A 23,054-nucleotide genomic window follows, 5' to 3' on the forward strand; every position below is an offset into this window, starting at 1 on the left:
TTTTTATTTTATTTTTTTAAGTTTATTTATTTATTTAGAGAGAGACAGAGAAGAGAGAGAATCCCAAGCAGGCTCTGCACCATCAGCACCGAACCCAACATGGGGTTCAAACTCACAAAACCGCGAGATCATGACCTGAGCTGAAACTGAGTCGAGTCAGATGCTTAACTGACTGAGCCATCCAGGTGCCCCTGAAAACCAGTTTTAGATCAAAGTTGATATTTTTAAAAATGTAGAGTCAGGTATTATCAATGATATCCTACCCTGTTATAATTCTGGTACCTAATGGAGGGGAGGGAAAAAAAGTATCATTTAACAATGCAGGACAAGAAAAACTTAGCCTTCAGTAAGTTAAGCACTGAATTACATATGACCCAGCAAATCTATTCCTAGGTACTTTAGAGAGAAATGATAATGCACATCCACATGAAAACTTGTACATTAAATGCTTAAAGCAGCATTATCGCTAATAGTCAAAAAGCAGAAAAATCCCAAATGTTCACATAATGGAATATCATTCAGCCGTAAGAAGGAATGCTACATGCTACAACATGTATGAGTCTTGGAAGCATCATTCAATTAACAAAACCAGATACAAAAGACCCGTATAGTATGATGTCACTTATGTGAAATGTCCAGAATAGGCAAATCCATAGAGACAAGAAGTAGATTAGTGACTGCCAGAGGATGGGGGAAAAAGGGAAAGGACTAACTACTGATAGGTACAGGGCTTGTTTTGGAGGTGACAGAAATGTTTTGGAATTAGTGATGATAGCTGCACAGCATTATTAATATACTAAAAGCCACTAAATTGTTTACTTTATTACTTTAAAAACTTTTTTTAATGTTTATTTTTGAGAGAGAGAGACAGTACTAGCAGGAGAGGGGCAGAGAAAGAGAGAGGGAGACACAGAATCTGAAGCAGGATCCAGGCTCTGAGCCGTGAACCACGTGATCATGACCTGGGCCCAAGTCAAACGCTTATCCATCTGAGCCACCCAGGCGCCCCTAAGTTGTATACTTTAAATAGTGAACTTTAACATTATGTGAATTATACCTCGATTTATAAAAAATTGAAAAGAAAAAAAAAAACTTCAGGATAGAGAAAGAATATTTGGAAGTAGCAGTCAAGTAAAAGTAAACAGTATGAGTGAGAATCAAAAGGAAGAAAGAAATCATTAATTTTGTAGCTTTTCCTATGCCGAACAATTTTTTGCCATAGCATAAAATATGGAGATTCACTTAAAATAATTGATAGTAGCTATCTATAGAGTAGGCACCATTGAAATACAAAACTTGTACTTTATGTTCAAAGGATCCCCTCCTTTCTTCTCCAGAAAGAAAAATGGTAGCTGGAAAAGAGGATAGAACAACCACGTCAAGAAATAAACCCAACGTACTTCTTTATTCAGATATAAGTATCGTTTGTGTTTAAAGCAACTTCTGGGTGGGGTGCCTGGCTGGCTCAGTTGGAGGAGCATGCAATTAAAAAAAAAAATTTTTTTTTAATGTTTATTTATTTTTGACAGAGCGCGCGCGCGCAGATGAGCAGGGGAGGGGCAGAGAGAGAGAGAGACACGGCATCGGAAGCAGGCTCCAGGCCCTGAGCTGTCAGCACAGAGCCCGACGTGGAGCTCGAACCCACAGACCTTGAGATCACAACCTGGGCTGAAGTCGGACGCTCAACTGACTGAGCCACCCAGGCACCCCAGGAGCATGCAATTCTTGATCTTGGGGTTGTGAGTTCGAGCTCCACATGAGGTGCAGAGATTAGTTAAATAAATAAAAACTTAAAAAAAATTTAAAACAGCTTCTTGGAATTCTGAAAACATGCCTTTCCACATCTTTAAAAGGAAAAACAGTCCAAGTTTTCTTTCTGTCAAGGAGAGAAAAAAACTTAAAAAAAATTTTTTTTTTAACGTTTATTTATTATTGCCAGAGCATGAGCAGAGGAGGGGCAGAGAGAGGGGGAGACAGAATCTGAAGCAGGCTCCAGGCTCTGAGCTGTCAGCTTTGAGCCGAACATGGGGCTTGAACTCACAAACTGCCTGAGATCATGACCTGAGCCAAAGTCAGACGCCTAACCAACTGAGCCACCCAGGTGCCCCAAGAAAAAAACTTTTTTTAATTGGCACTTCTGGCTGTAATTAATAACTAGTACAAGAGAAAGTGAAATTTAAAGAAGGCAACATCAAAATCATTATTTACATGTTAGTGTATCTGAAAACGCTGAACTGTTTTTTGAGACTTAAAATGGTCATTATACAGGTTAAGCACCATTATTTTCTACCAATAAATCTTAATGCCACATTAAAAAATGTGTATAGTTTAAATACTAAAGGCCAAATTGGGGCGCTTGGGTGGCTCAGTCGGTTGAGCATCCAACTTCAGCTCAGGTCACGATCTTATGCTTCGTGAGTTCAAGCCCTGTGTCAGGCTCTGTGCTGACAGCTTGGAGCCTGGAGCCTGCTTCAGATTCTGTGTCTCCCTCTCTCCCTGCCCCTAACCCACTCACATTCTGTCTCTGTCTCTCTCAAAAATAAATAAACATTAAAAAAATAAAATAAATAAAGGCCAAAAATGAAAATGCCCACCCCAGCTTAAATGAGATGGAATGAAAATATTTTTAAAATTTTACAGATGATTTTTATTTGCCTTACACAATAATGCATTTTCTAAATTTTCTTTAAAGAATCTTTTTAAAAATTAATTAATTTATTTTGAGAAAGATAGAGACAGTGCAAGTTGGGGAGGGGCAGAGAGAATCCCAAGCAGGCTCCGCACTGGCAGAGCAGAGCCCAATGTGGGGCTCAGATGCACAAACCGTGAGATCATGACCTGAGCTGAAACCAAGAATCAGACGCTTAACCAATTAGCCACCCAGGTGCCACTTTTCTAAATTTTCTTTAAAAGGATTTTATTTGTAAGTTTTTATTTTAATTCCAGTTAACAGTGTTATATTAGTTTCAGGTGTACAATATAATGATTCAATAATTCCATATATCACCTGGTACTCATCACGACAAGTATACTCCTTAATCCCCATTACCTATTTAACCCAATCCCTCACCCCCTTCCCAAAAAGTTGTAAACATATACTGGTTTTATAGATAGGTTTCACAATACTCTATTACTCTATAACTACATTAACAGCAAGTCTATGCAATAACTATAAATCATTGATAGTGAAAAACTCTAAAAGATAAAAAATGTTGCAAGTTCCAAATGACACAAGAAATAGTGATATAAATAGTATTTTTTTTTTTTAGCATTCAGGATGTCTGTGGGTAGTTCAATTCCCGCACCTATAAAATTAAAGTTTTCTTGACCACTGTTTAGAATAAAATGATGATTTTTAAAAACCAAAACTCTCAAAAGATAATGCAATATATACAAGAAAATTTTAAATTATTCCTACTCTTTGGCCTTGTTCTGTTCTTAACAATGTAGAAGTAAATCACAGATACAAAGATACATTAGCCCCAGTTTTATTTATTTATCTATCTATTTATTTATTTATTTATTTATTTATTTATTTTCGGCGGGGGGGTGGGAGGAAGGAGAGAACGGGCAGGGGAAGGGCAGAGGGAGAGAAAGAATCCCAAGTGGGCTCTGCGCTGTCAACACAGAGCCCTGGCTGGGGCTTGATCTCATGAACCAGGAGATCATGACCTGAGCCAAAATCAAGAGTCAGATGCTTAATAGACTGAGCCACCCAGGCATCCCAATTCCAGTATTATTTATAATGTAAACAAAACAAAACAAAAGGAAGCCACTAAGGAACCAATGTGGCCACTAAGCCACAAAGGAACCAATGATAGGGGATTTGACTGAATAATTATGGCATAACTACATGATGGAATATTATTTAGCCATCTAAAATTATTTTTGAAGATTTGGGTTCTTCTATATTTTATTTTAATGAAATCTATATATGTACATGGTTTGAGAAGTCAAATAGTTCCACAACAGTAATAAATAGCAATTCCTCTGCCCTCCCTCATACCCCAAAGCAATTATTGCTCCCAGGACCCCAACGGCAAAATTTTCAACAGTATTAGTTGTTCCAGTGTTTAATCCCAAATTCCTAAATCATATGCTTCATATCTTCAATTCTGGATATCACCCACAAACTTTCTACAATGAACATATTTAGCTCTTATACCTCCCCATCTCCTAGTTTTATATTTGCCCTTAAAAACTGGCTGGCTAATTAAATTCTTGGCTGGAAATCAGAAGTCCTGAAGCAACAAAGAAATCTGTTTAACTGTGGCTATCTCAGTCAAATGTAAATGACCTAAATGTCTTTCCTTTAGGGGTGCCTGGATGGCTCAGTTGGTTGACCATCCAACTTTAGCTCAGGTCATGATCTCACAGTTTGTGAGTTTGAGCCCCATATGGGGCTCACTGCTGTTAGCGCAGAGCCTGCTTCGGATCCTCTGTCCCTCACCGCCCCCCCCTTTCTCCCTCTCAAAAATGAATAAATATTTAAGGAAAAAAAAACCCTAAAAACAAAAATTTTCCTTCAAAGAACATTTTTATTAATCCCAAGGAACAAGGGTTCCATGGAACATGACTTGGAAACTACTAACCTACTGAAATTTCTGCTTAATCAGTTATATGGGAACAAAGTTTCTGTTCAATTCTTATCTCAGAGAATAGTCTCTGAAAATAAACCTCAGAGGTCATCTAGTCTAACTTATTTATGCTAAGAGAATAAAATGCAATACTTCTGGCTCTTTCCATAATACGTAATCCTTCCTAGGGGATGGGGGTGGTCCTTCTTGGAACAGACCTGATGATAACTGAAGAGGTAACAGTTCTCAGAAGAGAACTGTGGTCTTAGAAGGGCACGCCAAACCAGGACCCAACTGAAGAGGAAAACAAGGCCAAGGTTGTCAGAAGAGAATGTGGTGATATCTAGCTACGGTGACTCCCCCATAAGACCTGAGAATTCCCTCACACTGGTGGATGGAGAGTCTAAGAGAAAGCAGTTATTAGCAGAAACCTGTGGTCTTAGGAGGGCATGCCAGACCAGGGCCCAACTGAAGAGGAAAACAAGGCCAAGTTTGTTGGAAGAGAATGTGGTGACATCTAGCTATGGTGACGGCCTCAGAAGAGCTGAGAATTCCCTTATGCTGGTAGATGGAGAGTCAGCAGCCTACCTAGTCTGGAGGCTTGGCAGAAAGAAATCCCAGTCCCAGAATATATCCCTCTTCATTCATTCCACAAACATTTTTCAAGTATTTGCTATCAAGTAAGGGAACATTTTTTTTTTTAATATTTGTTTATTTTTGAGAGACAGAGAGAAAGAGACAGAGTGTGAGTGGGGGAGGAGCAGGGAGAGAGATACAGAAACTGAAGCAGGCTCCAGATGCGGGGCTTGTACTCACGAACCGCGAGATTATGACATGAACCGAAGTCGGACGCTTAACAGACTGAGCTATCCAGGTACCCCATTTTTAACGAGACATTTAAAAGGAAGAAGGAAAGGATGCTCACACACAAAAAGTACAGGTGTACAGTATTTCAAAATATTCAAAATACTCTAGGTTATACCAAAAAGAGTCCATGCTCTGATTAGGAAATTTAATTTCTGAAGGCATTTAGATGAGAGCTTTACTTATGTTAAGATTAGTTTCCTCCTTTTACTTCCTCTCTCAAGGTTCTTTTCTACTTCCTTCTATGGGAACAACTTTAACCATTCTTATGAAGCTCAAAAACTATGTAAATAGAAGAAGTACACCACTAAATCATATCTATTAAACATCTTGGTTTCAAAGGGCACTGAAGCACATGATTCAAGACAGAAACCATACTGAGTGAGAAAATACCACTGAAAGTCAGGAATCAAAAGATCAAAATTACACTTCATCTTTACAGAAGCACAGTTTATAACTTAATTGCTGATGTCCAACACCTAGTTGTCAAGTCCTGGAACTTCCCTAATTCTATTCTAAGTGACCAGAACATAATTCTAGGGAGGTAGATCTATATGTGATTACAACCACATTGTTGAACTGAATCACACTGTTGAAAAGAAAGGCTATGGAAAAAGAAAAGGAATGCTCTATGGGAGTTAGGAAAAAGGCTCAAGAATGCAGCTTTCATTCTCCAGGTTGGAAGGACATACAATCTGGCAGACTTAGGAATGCTATCTGCTAAGGAGACAGCAAGTGTGAGGTAGGCACAAAGCTTCACCTTGCCTGAATAAAGTATTTACCCAAATCATCCAGGTATGTTGGCTCCGAGTCCAAGTTCACCTAGAATTTTTCTGGCTAGCTTCTCAAATATTCTGACAACAGGAATCATATGCCAGAGATAGAGAACAGTAGCACTCAGGTCCCCGGAAAATATCTCCTCACAATAGGTTAAAAGAGTGACACACATTCTTGTTTATACAACAGGCAATACAGTGTGGTGGTTAAATGCCCAATACTTGGAGGCATAATGTTTTTAAATCCTATTGTTTAATTTACTTCTTTGTACTTCAGTTTTCATTAAATGAGAATATAATGTTTATTTGAGCATTATAAGGATTGAGTTAATTCATGCAAAGCATTTAAACCTTGGCTGGCATGGTTTATAGTGCTCAACAAAGCTACTATAATTTTTCCTAATAGTTATTAAACATCTCTTGTGATTTTGACTTGGGAACCAAAATCCAAGCATGATCAACCCTAAAAAAATTGTGATTTTGCACTATCAAAGAAGTGTCACAATGTAAGGACTCAGTAGTCCTTATATTACATATGCAGTAATATATTGTATGTATGTGTGTACAGAGTGGGTAGGGTGGGGAGACACAGGAGACAGGTTGTGAGGGGCTTTGTATACTCTACAAAGAAGTTGGGAATTTTATTTTATAAGCTTTAAGAGGCCATCTAAATGTAATCTCCATTATCAAAGCATTGTTCAAATAAATTTAAATCCAAGTTAGAGATCTCACAAAAATCAATATGATGAGGGGATTCCAGAAAAATACACTCATCAGTGATATAAATATTTTAGTAGCAATACAACCTAAATTGAAATCAAAACCAAAATGTCAGTGAATTTAAATGAGGGCAAATAGAACCCCACCTCCACCCCCAGTCTTACAAAAAGAACAGTACATGCTGTTTCCTGGCTCTACAATCCACTTCCTCCAATTGTTGGGAGGCACTGGATCCATCTGTGTCAAGTCTCTACCCACCACAACAAAGAAAAGACCAGTCCTTGTCATCTAGTCCTCTCTCAATCTACAGAGCTACAAACAAAATATGGCACTAGAATCAAAAAGTTCAGCACTTTTGGATGCAAGCAACATCATATATTATAAATATACATAACGCTAAGTATAAACACAACTAAAAAACACTCTTCCAGAATGTTTAAAACACAGGAACGAAAGGAAGAAAGAAAGCACCTTAATTCAGAAGAAAAAAACCAAACCGTAGCTGATTTCACTAAAATGTCAAAGAGCTAACATCCTCTTTTTTCCCTTTTGCTATTCTCATCTACTTTCATCTGGTGAGACCAGATAAGTAAGTTTGCTAGAATTGTGTCACAACAGTGAATGCCATCACTGGGTCCAGTGGCCTAAACCAATCCTTAATTTTAAAGTGGGTACGTTATGGGGTGCCTGGGTGGCTCAGGGTTAAGCATCTGACTTCAGTTCAGGTCATGATATCAAGGTTTGTGAATTCGAGCCCCACTTCAGATGAGCTCCGCTTCTCTCTCTCCTCTCTTTCTCTGCCCTTCATGGGATTCTCTCTCTCTCTCTCTGCCTCCTCGATCACTTGTGCCCTTTCTCTCTAAAAAAATTTTAAAAATAGACTGAGTAGGTTAGTTCCAAAGCAGTATTTTCCAGAGTGCAGAGTAAGAACACAAGATGATTTCAGCTGTTATATAAGCAATAGTTATGTATTTAAATAGTTTTTATTTTTCATTATTTTAAATGTTTATTTACTTATGGGGAAGGGGGTGCAGAGCCCAATGTGGGGCTCAAACTCATGAACTGTGAGATCATGACCTGAGCCAGAATCGAGTCAGATGCATAACCGACTAAGCCACCCAGATGCCCCCAGCAATAGTTACGTATTTAAGTTACATGTATATTATAACGTATACTAGAAAAGGGAATAAAATACATAAAAACCATGATTTCACAGATTATCACTTTGGAAAAGTGTAATGTTGAAAACAAATCTATTAAAAACATGAAATAATGCAGATGATCTTCTAAAAGGCAAATTTTACAATGGTGGTATGGTTCATGATGGGTGAAATACTGACAGTTGTCCCATGAACAACTTGGGGCTGTTTCTTTGTTTACCTGCTTCCATCTAGGTTCAAGGCTGTGTTCCGAATAATTAGAAAAGGTGTGACCTTTAGTTAAGTGAGCTGGCTACTATGTTTAAGCAAACACTACTATTTACAGGAAAGAGTGTTATACTGTTAAGAATAGTGTCTATGGGAAAGAGTGTTAAGAAAATAATGGCACAATAATCCACTGCTATCCTGGAACTAGGATAACAGCAATTTTCTAGTGTATACCCATATACCACAAGCACCCCACCCCCCAAAAACCAAAAAACAAAAATAAAAAGCCTACTAACACTGATAAATATTTGAGCTGTAGGCTGTTGCATGATCATTTCATTCACTTTCACATCATTTGTCAAAGGAGCATGGTAATTGTGAGAAGTGTTTCTTCTAATATCTATATGAATATATTCTTTCTCATTACCTCTTGCCAAAGGAACAAAAGACAATTAACCTCATTAGATGCTTTAGGCATCAACTGTGATTATGGAAGAAACATTATTTTTAAAAAACCTTACTATGAAATATTTTAAGGTTAGATTTCAAAGTATTCTAGCTAATGAGGTCCCATGAATTTAAAGTGTGGTATTTTCCAGGCTAGGCAAGAACGTGGGAGAACCATTTCTACCTGACCGTATTTTACCTGCACATCTGAAAGCCAGTCTTAAGGGCACATGGAATAATATTCCTCTCAATTCATGAACTATCTGCTACTAAGAAGCTATATTATTTTCACATGGCCAAGGGAACGCTGTCAGAAGCTACCAGTATCCAAACAGCCCTCTCCAGTCGTCCACCTACTCCCTGAAGATGACTAGCAAAAGGCAAAACGACACTCCCTTCTCATCTTCCTTTCCCAACTTTGACGTCTTTCGGTTTTCTCTACTCTCATGTACCTCTCCTAATACTGTAGTGATTAATGACTTTAAAAAGGTTGAAATGAAACAGTACTTTCCAGTACTCTCCCCCTACCCACAACAACTCCAGGCTGGAACTGTGAAATTCTTTTTACGGATCCTTCGTGAGTCTGCAGTACAGCCACGAGGTAAGAATGGACTTTCCTAGAGAGCATGGACTCTCCAATGCCACGAACCTCAGAGACCTTCAAATAACTAGTTCAGAGTTATCTGATCACTTGTGGTCACCGTACAGTCTTCTAATCACGACCACAGCAACACTGTAGAGGAGAGGGAGTGGGAGTTTACCTCTGCTTGGTTTTGAGGAGGGGCCCAACGAACCACCACCCCACCACCCTTCCTCCGCCGCCCCTCGGTAGTTTCCTGGCGCCTCGCGTCCTTGCTCTGGGCCCGACCTGCCCAGTAGAGGCAAGAGCACTTCCCCCTCCCCTTAAGCCCGACCCCACGAACTTTTAAACACAATAATACTCCTTCTTCTTGGGACCTGATCCCAATCTTCAACCCGACTAGCTCCCTCAACCCCACTCCTGGAAGCTCACCAACCAGTTCCGGCCACTCCTCTCGCGCCGCAGCGGCTCGGACACCCCCAGACCGGACTTGGAGCTGCGTCCTCCTAGCGCCTGCGCGCGCCGGGCCCGCGCGCCTGCGCACTTCCCCGGCCGCGCGGGCGAGGACACACCCCTGGAGCCGGAACCAATCACCGTCTGAGGGGTTTAAATCTCCCTGCCACGCAGGCGAAGAGCCTGGGGAGTCGCCCGTTAACCGGATAATTCGAATCCCTCCCGAAGGTGGGATATATTCATGCAACAAACATTTGTCGAGGGCAAACCATCTGCTGGATGATTGCTGAAGAAAAGGAGACAAGAATGCCTTCCTTGCCCTCCAGGGTCTTTTGATCTATCTAGATTGGAGATCGACATGTAAACAAATAATAGTGGGTAGAATTTAGTGAGTGGCATCAGGAAGTCCGAGGCGGAGTCGGTGCACAATGAAAGCTGCGCCTTATCCTTAGGGATGTCTGGAAGGGTTCCCAGAGAAAGCGACTTTTCAATCAGGAAGGCTAAGTAGGAATTCTCCCAGAAGTCTGGGATAGAGGGTGATAGTTTTCCAGCCTGCGGAAACAGCCTTTGCCATTAGGAACATAGCACTTTCTGTAAATTCCTTGTAGTTCATTCTGCTGAGAGGCTTAGAGCTCATCGTGTATCTCCAGGTGAAGTGGGGAATAACCTTTAAATAGTCGGCAACGGGCTAGATCTTGGTAGGTCTTGCACTTCTGGATTAGTGAGCCTGGACTTTATACTATGGCTACAGAAATCCATTGAAGGGTTTTAAACAGGTCCAGGAACTCTTCTGGGTACCTCTAAGAATAGAGCACAGTGCTGGAAATTAATAATTAAAAAAAAATAATAACAGCACTTCGAAGGAATCTACTTCTAAGGGTCAAGGAAAGTGAACCCTGAGAAATATCTTTTGTATATTGTAACACAGAGGTCATTGGTGATCTTAGTAAAAGCTATGTGGTGGAATGATTAAGTTGAAAGATAGATTGCAGCAATTTCAAGAGAGGGGAGGTGCAAAAGTGGGGAGAGGTTATAAAATGCTTTTGGAAAGTTAGGCCTTGACAGACAAGAGGTCAAAGTTTTTGTTTCTGTTGTTTGGATTTTTGTTAGAATTAAGACAGGAGAAACTTGAGCATGATAGGCAACATACAACTGAGGGGAAAAAATAGTTGAATAAACAGAAGTGTTAGTAGGTAAAGATCTTGAGAGAATAAGAGTAGAGACAATCCAAAGTACTGGTGGGAGGAATGGTGTTGGAAGAGAAATAAAGATATCTCCTCAATTATAATAAGAGGAAGTATGTGTCTGTAAGTGTGTCTGTTTAGTAACAGGAAGTTAAAGAAGTTCTCATCTGATGACCTCTGTTTTCTTTGTGAAATAGGAGATGAGGTCATTTGCTAATAGAAAAGGAGTTGGGGGTTTTAAGGAAAGTGGAGAAGTTTTCAAATATGGTTGTATAAAGTGACAGAACAAGTTGATCAGAGAAAGACTGGAGGACTGGTAAGCAGTGTCAAGGGCCTGTATAAGATTGGTAAAAATGAACTCTCCCTCTTCTATCTTGGTGTGTGGCTTTCTCAAGCACCAATCACTTCTTATAGGCAGAAGTGGACAAAATGTATGGTTGAGTTTATTTATGGTGTATTTATCCATGGTGTAATGCCATGGTTCTTAATCAGGAACATTTTTGCCCTTGAGCGGACATTTGGCAGTGTCTGGAGACATTTTTGATTGTCAAGACGACAGGGATTGGGGTGGCGGATATAAAGGGGATACTACAGATATTTAGTATCCCGGAATGCTAAGTATCCTGCAATGCATAGGACAGCCCAAGAATCATCTCCAAAATATCAATAGTGCCAAGGTTAAGAAACCCTGATCTAGGATTACCTTGATGCTCACCAATGGCTGACCTTGGTCTTCTACAAGCTTTTCTTTGGACTATGGCCCTCAGCTTATAGGGTAAAGTAGTCCTTCCATTGCATGCCTTTAAAGGAGAGTAGAATGAGCAGCATACCTCAGACCTTCAGTGTTTAGAAGAATTGTGATGTCACAAACACACAATTAGAATAGTTCCTCAATCCTTTAGAAGCAAATCTGGGGGCGCTTGGGTGGCTCAGTCAGTTGAGTGTCTGACGTCGCTTAGGTCATGATCTCACAGTTTGTGAGGTCAAGCCCCGTATCAGGCTCTCTGCTGTTAGTGCAGAGCTGGCTGATCCTTTGTCCCCCTATCTCTCTTCCCTCCCCCTGCTTGTGTGCGTGCTCTCTCTTTCTCAAAAAAAAAAAACAAACATAAAAAGAAAAAAGGGGTTTGAAGCAAGTCTGGACTTACACATAGATGAAGGTGCTGCTTTGATTTTAGGTATTGCAGGTCTTGTTAAACATAGACATTATCAGAAGCTCAATAATATGGGAGGAGTAACACTTCACAACATTATTAATCCTAATGTAACTTGGTTTATCTGATTATTTGTAGTCACTAAAATAGGGAATATGTATGGGCTAAGTTTAATAAAGAAAATAAATATATTAAATATTAATAAAAATATAATCATTGGTATTCATGTATTCGCTCTTTGACAGGCACCCATTCATGGATAGGAACGTGACCTATATTATGTCTTTTAATCCTAGCAACACCCTGAGAGATAGCATTATCCTAATTTTAACTGTGAAGAAACTGAGGTTCCAAGAAAACTTGTAATTTGCCCGAAGTCATAAGTTACTAGCGGCTAGATCAAAATTTGAACTCAGATCTGTCTGTCCTCAAGCTCTTGCAACATCCATTAAATTTCAGTAAATTTTCCAAGGCAGGAATGGTTGGAAATGTAGCTTAAACAATTGCCACTACATAAAGGGAATGCTGGGGATTTAGGAAGAGAGTAGAAGCAAAAGGAAGGCCGGGGAAGAACAAAGAGAAAGAAAAAGGAACGAAGGCTAGTCACAACTGAGTTCAGTGCAGCAGAGTAACTTCCTCAAGCTTGCCTGCCGGCCTTTGATCTTTCTTTTTGCGTAAAGCTTCTTTCCCCTGTGTCCGTTGTTCGCTCTCATGTGTTCAAATAAAGCTAGATTATTGAGAAAGGCGGACAGCAAAGGGAAAAAAAAAGGGGGAGCGTGACGGTGGCGGTGTGCGCCTGCGCGCTGGCGGCGGCGGCGGCGGTGCCCGGCGGGGAGGGGGTCCGGAGTGGGCCGCCGGACCCAAAACTGAGTGGGGGGGCCTCAGGGAGTCCCCTCGCCGGGATCTTGGCGGCCTGATGGAGTAGGAGGGGTCGGCTGTGAGTGTGAGTATCGAGGGTCGGGCTGCGTTGAGGCGTTTCGGAACGGGAGGGTCCCGGTGGTCCGCGCCTAAGGTTTGGGGCTGCAGGACGTGGCCGGGTTTTTGCTCGTGCAGGCTGCGGCACAGGGGCAACCCCCTTCTCCCGGAGCCCGCGCGGTTTACGGGCAGGCGGTGCTTCTGGCTTCGGGATACAGATTCTCGCGGGGGCGTTCCGACTCTACTTCCAGCCCCGGCAGGAAACGTGCCTGCAAGAACCTTGACCTTTAGGGGAGGCCGCTGACCTCCTTCGGTCCCCGGTTCCTCAGGGATCCCGCAGACCCAGGTGCTTAAAGGCCTCCGGGTCACAGGCCAGGGACACCTTTCGACCTCTTGTGACTGACAGCCTCCGTTCTTTTTCCTCCTTCCGTCTTCTCTCCGTTTGGGATGCGTCTTAATAATAGCTACGATTTATGGAGCGCTTACTACGTGTCAAGCTAGTATTTAGTCTGAATCTCGGTGCATAATTATGGGAGGAGATGCTTTGCACTCAGATGCTTTGAGTCTGTTCAATTTAATCATCTTTAAGAGTCAGCCTAAGCCATTTTATTGGGAAGTTTGAGATTTCCATGGCTCTTAGCAACTTAGGACCATCCGAGTTAAGGGAAGTTCTTCTCTTACCTAGCAAATGGGTGCTTTATCTACCATAATGGTTTATATCAAATTTAGCTAAGCCGAAATAACTTGTGAGCACTTCCTAAAAGCCTAATAGTATTCCAAACGCCATGGGAAATCTTAAAATGTGTTCTAAGCCCTGTTCTCGAGTTTGGTTGTGAATGAATCCATGAAATATTTAGATTCAGTTAGGACTTATTTAGCATCTGCTGCATTGTACACTCCGGTGTGTCACAAAAAATTGATGAGATACTGTAATGGCAAGTGGATTTTTGAAGCATATTTCTGATGAGGTACCTAAGGGCTTGACTGTAATTTGCTCAAGCTAAACTAGCTAGGGTAAGTGGTGAAATTCACATATGCCAAGTCTCCTCTTTTTCCTGTTACACCAAGTTAGATATTCTAAGCACTTTTGGGAAGCAACTACATTACAGTTATAGTTTCTAGAGTTAACTCCTGAGTCTAGAGAATGGTATGTGCTTTTAAAGGTACTAGAGGGGCACCTGGGTGTCTCAGTTAGTTGAGAGTCTGACGTCGGCTGAGGTCATAGTCTCAGCTCCTGAGTTCGATCCCCGCATCAGGCTCTGTGCTGACAGCTCAGCCCCAGGGCTTTGGATTCTGTCTCCCTGTCTCTGCCCCTTCCCCAGCTCACACTCTGTCTCTCTCTCAAAAATAAATAAACATTTTAAAAAATTAAAGAAAAATAAAGGTACGAGGTAGTTTTTGAAGAGAACTTCAGCATGGGTTGGAAGGTAGTAAGAGGGTGTAAAGGAATCTGGTCAAGTTAGTTCATAATCAGTTGCTTTGATAAAAAAGATAATCTAAAAAGGAAAAACTGCAAATAGTAATTATTTATCTAGCTTAGAGCACAGCACATGTAGTCTGCTGTATAAGAGGCTTCTGTACAAGAAAAGGAAAGAATAATGGTAGATGCTAGATGAATTGGTTCTGGGGCCAGGAATGGCTCTGTGAGAAATATACATGTTATCCATTTCCTAATTCAAACATCATAGTGGGAAGTTTAGGATTAATTTGTGTATCCAGTAAATAACATGTAGGCAAACAAGTTGTGTAGGAATACTTCCAACTGCACATTGAAATGTGCTGTCTCCAATTGAAACCTTATAGTCAGTTGGGTTTTTTTCCTCTTCTAATCTGAAAGAGACTATCAAGAAATTAGAGTTCCTAAGTGTTCATCAGTAGAGGACTGGTTAAGTAAAGTATGCCTTTGTAAGAATGAGCCAGCCCTCTGTGTGCTAATACTGAGTAATAACCAAGATACATTAAGTGAAAAAAAAAGTGAAAAAAAGGTTTCGCAACCATCTGTGTGTGTGTGTGTGTGTGTGTGTGTGTGTGTGTTTAAACTGTGGTTATTTGTGTATATATATACCTAGAATATCTCTGGAAGAATTCAGAAGAAACTGGTGACAGTGACTGGAAGTTGAAGTGGCTGAGAAACAGGAGTGGGAAGGGAATTATTTTCTGTATAAGTTTTTAAGAATTTCTTATGAAAACTTTTAAACATCCAGAAAAGTAGAGAAAATACTATATTGAACCCATGTAAATTGGTCATTCTTTTTCAAATCTGCTGTTACATTGCTATTTGCTTTTATTCCTGACATTTCACCCCTACACACTTTAATACATGTCTCTAATAAAAAGAACATTTTCCTGCATAACTCAATAGCATAATCACACGAAACAACTAATTCTTGTATATTATCTAAAACCTAATCTTTATTAAAATTTCCCCAAATTTGGGGCACCTGGCTGGCTCAGTGGGAAGACCATGCAACTCTTGATCTCAGGGCTGTGAGTTCAACCCCCACGTTGGGTGTAGAGATTACCAAAAAAAAAAAAAAAAAAAAAAAAAAATTTAGAAAATTAAATTAAAAAATTTCCCCAAATTGCCCCCCACTTATTTCTTCTTTTTTACTGTTTTTGATCCTATTTCCAATAAAAGTTTGTGCATTGCATTTGGCTTTTATGTCTCTTGAAATCTTTTCAAATCTAGAACAGTTAACTTTTTTTTTCTTTTTCATCATAACTTGTTGAAGAGACCCTGTCAATGATCTGAATTTAACTGATTGATTCCTAGTGATATCACTTAGCTTGTTACTGCTAACAAAGGTAAGGTAAATGCTTGATTGGTTTCAGGTTAAACACTTTGGGTACAATATCATAGGCTATGCTCTATACTCTAGTTTTTCTGCTATTAGTGATAGTAGTGGGTGATAGATAGTGATTGATTAGTGGGTTCAGGTGGTAAATTGGAGTTCTCCATTGAAACCAGCTGTACGCCCATTTCTATTTTAAAAATTTGAAACATGTTACCTATTGAAAATGTAAATAATTACCTTTAGAAAGAAAAGCTCACAGCCAGAAATTGCTTCTTCTTTTTTAAACTGAATCCCTGATTACTAGGTGGTAGTATCTCATTTTATAGAAAAGGAATTTGAAGTTCAGAAAGATTAAAATTTACTTGGGGTAGTAAACCTATTTTTTGTCTACTTCAGAGGTCATGCTTTTCCACCAGATTTTGTAAACTATAAACTGGTATATAAATATAAAATTATTATTACTCCTAGTAGTTATGTTACTTGTCCCTTTATGTCTTTTTGGATAGGTAATCAGTTTCTAATTATATTAGACTTTTTTGGAGTATCAGTAAACTGCGATAGGTCTCTTTAGTGTGATGAACATTCTGAAAGTTCAAAATATATGTGCAAGTCAAACTTCTTGATGATTTCTGGAGTTTCTGTTTTTTAATTTTTTTTTAATTTTTTCAATATATGAAATTTATTGTCAAATTGGTTTCCATACAACACCCAGTGCTCATCCCAGCAGGTGCCCTCCTCAATACCCATCCCCCACCCTCCCCTCCCTCCCACCCCTCATCAACCCTCAGTTTGTTCTCAGTTTTTAAGTCTCTTATGCTTTGGCTCTCTCCCCCTCTAACCTCTTTTTTTTTTTTTTTCCCTTCCCCTCCCCCATGGGTTTCTGTTAAGTTTCTCAGGATCCACATAAGAGTGAAACCATATGGTATCTGTCTTTCCCTGTATGGCTTATTTCACTTAGCATCACACTCTCCAGTTCCATCCACGTTGCTACAAAGGGCCATATTTCATTCTTTCTCATTGCCACGTAGTACTCCATTGTGTATATAAACCACAATTTCTTTATCCATTCATCAGTTGATAGACATTTAGGCTCTTTCCATAATTTGGCTATTGTTGAGAGTGCTGCTATAAACATTGGGGTACAAGTGCCCCTATGCATCAGTACTCCTGTATCCCTTGGGTAAATTCCTAGCAGTGCTGTTGCTGGGTCATAGGGTAGGTCTATTTTTAATTTTCTGAGGAACCTCCACACTGTTTTCCAGAGCGGCTGCACCTATTTGCATTCCCACCAACAGTGCAAGAGGGTTCCCGTTTCTCCACATCCTCTCCAGCATCTATAGTCTCCTGATTTGTTCATTTTGGCCACTCTGACTGGCGTGAGGTGATATCTGAGTGTGGTTTTGATTTGTATTTCCCTGATAAGGAGCGACGTTGAACATCTTTTCATGTGCCTGTTGGCCATCCGGATGTCTTCTTTAGAGAAGTGTCTATTCATGTTTTCTGCCCATTTCTTCACTGGGTTATTTGTTTTTTGGGTGTGGAGTTTGGTGAGCTCTTTATAGATTTTGGATACTAGCCCTTTGTCCGATATGTCATGTGCAAATATCTTTTCCCATTCTGTTGGTTGCCTTTTAGTTTTGTTGGTTGTTTCCTTTGCTGTGCAGAAGCTTTTTATCTTCATAAGGTCCCAGTAATTCATTTTTGCTTTTAATTCCCTTGCCTTTGGGGATGTGTCGAGTAAGAGATTGCTACGGCTGAGGTCAGAGAGGTCTTTTCCTGCTTTCTCCTCTAGGGTTTTGATGGTTTCCTGTTTCACATTCAGGTCCTTTATCCATTTTGAGTTTATTTTTGTGAATGGTGTGAGAAAGTGGTCTAGTTTTAAACTTCTGGATGTTGCTGTCCAGTTCTCCCAGCACCATTTGTTAAAGAGACTGTCTTTTTTCCATTGGATGTTCTTTCCTGCTTTGTCAAAGATTAGTTGGCCATATGTTTGTGGGTTTAATTCTGGGGTTTCTATTCTATTCCATTGGTCTATGTGTCTGTTTTTGTGCCAGATTTCTGGAGTTTCAAAAAAGTTTTGTACAAAGAAGCATTATGCAGTCTTAGTTCTTGTGCCTTAGGTCTTCTAGGTTTAAAAAAATATATGAGTTAGGGGTGCCTGGGTGGCTCAGTCGGTTGAGGGTCTGACTTTGGCTCAGGTCATGATCTCGCTGTCCATGGATTTGGGCCCCGCGTCAAGCTCTGTGCTGACAGCTCAGAGCCTGGAGCCTGCTTCAGATTTTGTGTCTCCCTCTCTCTCTGCCCCTCCTCCACTCACGCTCTGTCTCTCTGTCTCTCTCTCTGTCAAAGATAAATAAACATTACAAAAATTAAAAAATATGTGAGTAGAAAGAAAATTTAAAAAAATTAACAATGATACATATATATTGCTTAATTTTTTGAAAAGAACAAAAAGGTCTATAGTGAAAAATGAATTTCCAACCCCCATGCCCTCAGTTTTTTTCCCAGAGTCAAAACCTATTACTAGTTTCTTGGGTATCCCTCTAGATAAATTCTACATATGTATGTATGTCATTAGGGTAAATTTTGACATTTATGTATAGAAGTATCTTAGTAACATAACCTAAAATAATACTGTTGAAGGTTATGCTCCAGTTTTTATTGTTTATATCCAAACACCTTTGCTAACTTTTATTCATTCATTTATTCAATATTGAGTACTTACTCTATACCAGATGGTGTGCCAGGTCATAGGAATAAAATAATGAACACAACAGACATTCCTGCTAGCTGTAATGGAGTTTACTGTCTATTGGGAGAGACAGTCATTAAGCGAATAATTATACTAATGACTATAGCAAAGATTTGGTACCAACTTGGTGCCAGACACTTAATATGGATTTTCTAATTTATTCCTCGTAACAGCTCTATGACATTGATTCTGATAATATTTTTGTTTTATGAATGTAGAAACTGAAGCACAAAAAGGTTAAACTACTTGGTCGAGATCACACACAGCTAGTAAGTGATAGAGCTAGGTTTCAAACACAAGCAGTCTGGTTATAGAGATCTTGCTATCTTCCTTTACCCTAATGTAGTGGTTTTTAATGAGTTTGAGATCATCTCCTAGGGAGGTTTGGAAATTTGGGGGGTATTTTTAGTTTCAAAATCATTGAGAGGATGACACTGACTTTACTGGATAAAGATCCGGATGTTAGACATCCTGCAATGTAAAGAACATCCCTACCCTATACAGTAAAAACCTGTTGTACATTTTACATCACTTTCAAATGGCCCAGAGGATGTTCATGTAGGTGAAAAATCTGTTTCTGATCACATGAACTTAGAACTAATTTGTTTTACACATGAATTATTTTTTGTTCTGTTTTGTTTTTGCATAGAGCACAGTTACTGTGTAAATCAAGAGATTGTATTTTCTTTTTTTTAAATTTTTTTTTTTAACGTTTATTTTTGAGACAGAGAGAGACAGAGCATGAACAGGGGAGGATCAGAGAGAGGGAGACACAGAATCTGAAACAGGCTCCAGTCTCTAAGCTGTCAGCACAGAGCCCAACGCGGGGTTCGAACTCACGGACCGCGAGATCATGACCTGAGCCAAAGTCGGCCGCTTAACCGACTGAGCCACCCAGGCGCCCCCGTACTTTCTTTATTTCAGAGTTTACAAAGAGTTGGTCACTATTTTGGAAAATCGTATCACGTTCCTGGTATTTTCATCGATATAACATGCTTTTGTCAGTCTGTATTTGCAGTTTTCACACTCATAGTCTTCATCTAATATAGTCATGGCCAAGCATTTACATGTTGAAATAAATATTATTTTATTTTTTAAAATTTTTTTAAAAAATGTTTTATTTATTTTTGAGAGAGAGAGAGGGTACCAGCAGGGGAGGTGGCGGGCTGGGGTGGAGGGGAGAGAATCTGAAATAGGTTCCATGCTTACAGCACAGAGTCTGATCCAGAGCTGGAACTCATGAACTGTGAGAAAATGACCTGAGATGAAGTTGGACACTTAACCAACTGAGCCACCCAGGTGCCCTTATATTGATATTTAAAATTTGACATGTGTAAGTTACAGTCGCTCTGAATTTCACTAAGAATAGGAGCTATTATAAAATATTTATAATAAAAAGGTATAAATACCTTGAAAGAAAAATTCCATGGTGACCTTTCGGACAGCTGCTTGAAGAGCATACTGAGGATTGTTTCTCTTTTTTTTTTTTATGTTTTCTTATTTATTTGTGAGAGAGAGAGGCAGAGCATGAAAAGGAGGGGCAGAGAGAGAAATACACACAGAATTTGAAGCAGCTCCAGACTCTGAGCTGTCAGCACAGAGCCCGATGTGGGGCTCGAACTCACGAACCGCAAGATCATGACCTGAGCTGAAGTTAGACACTTAACCAACTGAGCCACCCAGGCGCCCCGTACTGGGGATTGTTATAATCATGTCTCATATTTATGGATGAATGAAAATTCCCGTAACATTTTAGGGAAAAAAAGAGGGTATTGTGTCTGATATGGTTGAGAACTGCTGCTCTACTGTCTGCCTCAGAAATAGTCACAGTTGTGATAAGTGGTAGGAAGGAGGTACAGGATTTTAGGAGAGAAGTGTGTATGAGGGAGTATGGCCTAATCTGAGAGATCAGGGAGTGCTTCCCCAGGCGAATGACATTTGGAGTGAGATTTGAAGGATTAATAGTTACCTAGATGGAAAGGAATAAAAACATTCCAGGGAGAGGGACCAGCATATGAAACAGCTCTTTGGAGGACTTTGTTAAGTATTTTGGTTTTTGATCTTAAATACTTGGATGCATTGAAGGGCTTTTTTATTTTTTATTTACATATTTTTAATGTTTATTTTTGAGAGAGAGAGAGAGAGAGAGACAGAATGTGAGTGGGGGAGGGGCAGAGAGAGAGAGGGAGTCACAGAATCCAAAACAGGCTCCAGGCTCTAAGCTATCAGCACAGAGCCTGACATGGGGTTCGAACTTGGGAAGAACAAGATCATGACCTAGGCCAAAGACAGACAGTTAACTGACTGAGCCACCCAGGCCAAGGGGCTTTTATTTATTTATTTATTTTTAATTAAAAAAAAATTTTTTTTTTAACGTTTATTTATTTTTGAGACGAGAGAGACAGAGCATGAGCGGGGGAGGAGAGAGAAAGAGGGAGACACAGAATCTGAAACAGGCTCCAGGCTCCGAACTGTCAGCACAGAGCCTGACATGGGGCTTAAACTCACGGACCGCAAGATCGTGACGCGAGCTGAAGTCGGACGCGAGCTGAAGTCAGACGCTCAACCGACTGAGCCACCCAGGTGCCCCAAGGGGCTTTTAAAAGTAAGGAACTGAGGCATAAAACATAAGAGCTTATGGTCTTGGGGCGCCTGGGTGGCTCAGTCGGTTAAGCATTCAACTTCGCCTCAGGTCATGGTCTCACAGTTCATGAGTTTGAGTCCTGCATGGGGCTCTGCTTGGAATTCTCTCTCTTCCTCTCTTTCTGCCCCTCCCCTGCTCGCGCGCTCTCTCTCTCTGTCTCTCTCTCTTTCTCAAAATAAGTAAACAAATAAACTTAGAGTGTATGGTCTTGGCTTTTTCAGCGTATGGTTGAAGGAATCATAGAAGTGAATGTTTAGGTTGAGGTGAAATGGAAGTAGACTAGAATCCTGAGCCATTTCATGAAAGACATATGCCATTCAAGAATCATCCTAGACCCTAGCAGATTTGTCACTAGACCTAGGGCCTCCCACTCCATCACAAGACTGAGGAGCATATCTTCTTTGATCACCCTCACCTGCTTGAACATTGCCTGGAGCCATTCAATCAGGTTGAAGGCTCTGAAAAGTGTAAGCATGTGTCTAGTTCTGATCATGGCTTAGTAAGCTCCTACTGGCAGACCTTCCTGCAGATAACAGTTATTAAATCAGAAGTACATAAAGCAACTAAAATCACTGGAGAGTTACCCAAAGCAAACAGATTCTGGAAGGGAATTAACACTTGAGGAACTGATGCACATGATTTCCCATTTTCATGGCTCCAGTCTGTGCCAGGTAGGGTGGTTAAATTTCTGATGTTAAACTTCTAGTGTCTTTGGCCTGAAGAACCAAAAGATAAGGCTCTAGGCAAACACACCTATTGGGAAGTAAAAGGAGAATCCTGGAAAATAGAGAAGCCTCAAACTCTTGTGAATGAACTCTACTGAAATCTTGACAGAGTGTGGAACTATGCATGTGTAGAACAGACTCTAAGAAGTTCAGCTAAGGGTGAAAGAACTGAATTGAGATTTCATCTACCTAAGAAACAGATTTTGCAGTTTGAGTCAACCAATTTACATACCTACTAAAACAAAAATAAATTAAAAAAAAAATCACTCTTGGGGCACCTGGGTGGCTCAGTTGGTTAAGCGTCAGACTTCGGCTCTGGTCATGAACTCACGGTTTGTGAGTTGGAGCTCCACGTCAGGCTCCTGCTGATAGCTCAGAGCCTAGAGCCTGTGTCAGATTCTGTGTTTCCCTCTCTTTCTGCCCCTCCCCCGCTCGCGTGCGCACACACACTCTCTCTTTCAAAAATAAACATTAAAAAATTTTTAAAAAAATTGGCACTCTTCAGAGGAATATAAAGGAATTCAGAGTCTCCACAATATAACATTTATAACATCCAGCATATATTCCAAAATTACACATACAGAGGATCAGGGAAATGTAACCTATTCTCAAGTTAAAAGACTATCTTAGTCTTAAAATACTCAAATGTTGGAATTAGCAGGAAAGGATTTGAAACTTTTGAAAAATATGTATTAGTAAAGAAAAGGAAAATGATGCACAGGAAAATATACTCGTAAAGAATGAGTATTAGGGGACATGGGTGGCTCAGTGGGCTGTGTCTGACTTCAGCTCAGGTCATGATCTCACGGTTTAAGTTTGAGCCCGACATCAGGCTCTCTGCTGTCAGCACAGAGCCCACTTTAGATCCTCTGTCTCCCCCTTTCTCTGGCCCTTCCCCACTTGTACATGCTCTCTCTCAAAAATATTTTTAAAAAATGAGTATTAAATAATCAAATGGATATTCTAATGTTGAAATATACGAAACTGGAAATAAACTGGTTGGGCTAAAAGCAGAATGGAGACGCCTGAGGAGAGAATCCATGAAATTAAAGATCAATAGAAATTACTCAGTATAAAGAGCAGAAGAAGAGTAAAAGAGAAAAA

The 23,054-nt window shown here is 40.1% G+C and overlaps 2 protein-coding genes across 9 annotated transcripts in view; one reads left to right on the forward strand and one right to left on the reverse strand.

Annotated features, from left to right (window-relative positions):
- The window catches only part of SNAP23 (synaptosome associated protein 23), a 35,642-nt gene extending 25,745 nt beyond the window's left edge, over positions 1-9,897 (reverse strand). For 3 of the 4 annotated variants that reach the window (XM_053889152.1, XM_053889151.1, XM_019442438.2), the window contains exon 1: positions 9,764-9,897. The gene's annotated coding sequence lies outside the window, so the exon portion shown is untranslated. The remainder of the gene's footprint in view (positions 1-9,763) is intronic. The other variant, XM_053889150.1, reaches the window with a different exon arrangement.
- Positions 9,898-12,915: 3,018 nt separating this feature from the next.
- ZNF106 (zinc finger protein 106) overlaps positions 12,916-23,054 on the forward strand; it is a 59,695-nt gene continuing 49,556 nt past the window's right edge. For 3 of the 5 annotated variants that reach the window (XM_019442445.2, XM_019442447.2, XM_019442448.2), the window contains exon 1: positions 12,916-13,062. The gene's annotated coding sequence lies outside the window, so the exon portion shown is untranslated. The remainder of the gene's footprint in view (positions 13,063-23,054) is intronic. The other 2 variants (XM_019442443.2, XM_019442449.2) reach the window with 1 other exon arrangement.

This window comes from Panthera pardus, unplaced genomic scaffold, assembly GCF_024362965.1.
Source record: "Panthera pardus isolate Hobbes unplaced genomic scaffold, ASM2436296v1 HiC_scaffold_24, whole genome shotgun sequence".
Taxonomy (NCBI): Eukaryota; Metazoa; Chordata; class Mammalia; order Carnivora; family Felidae; genus Panthera; species Panthera pardus.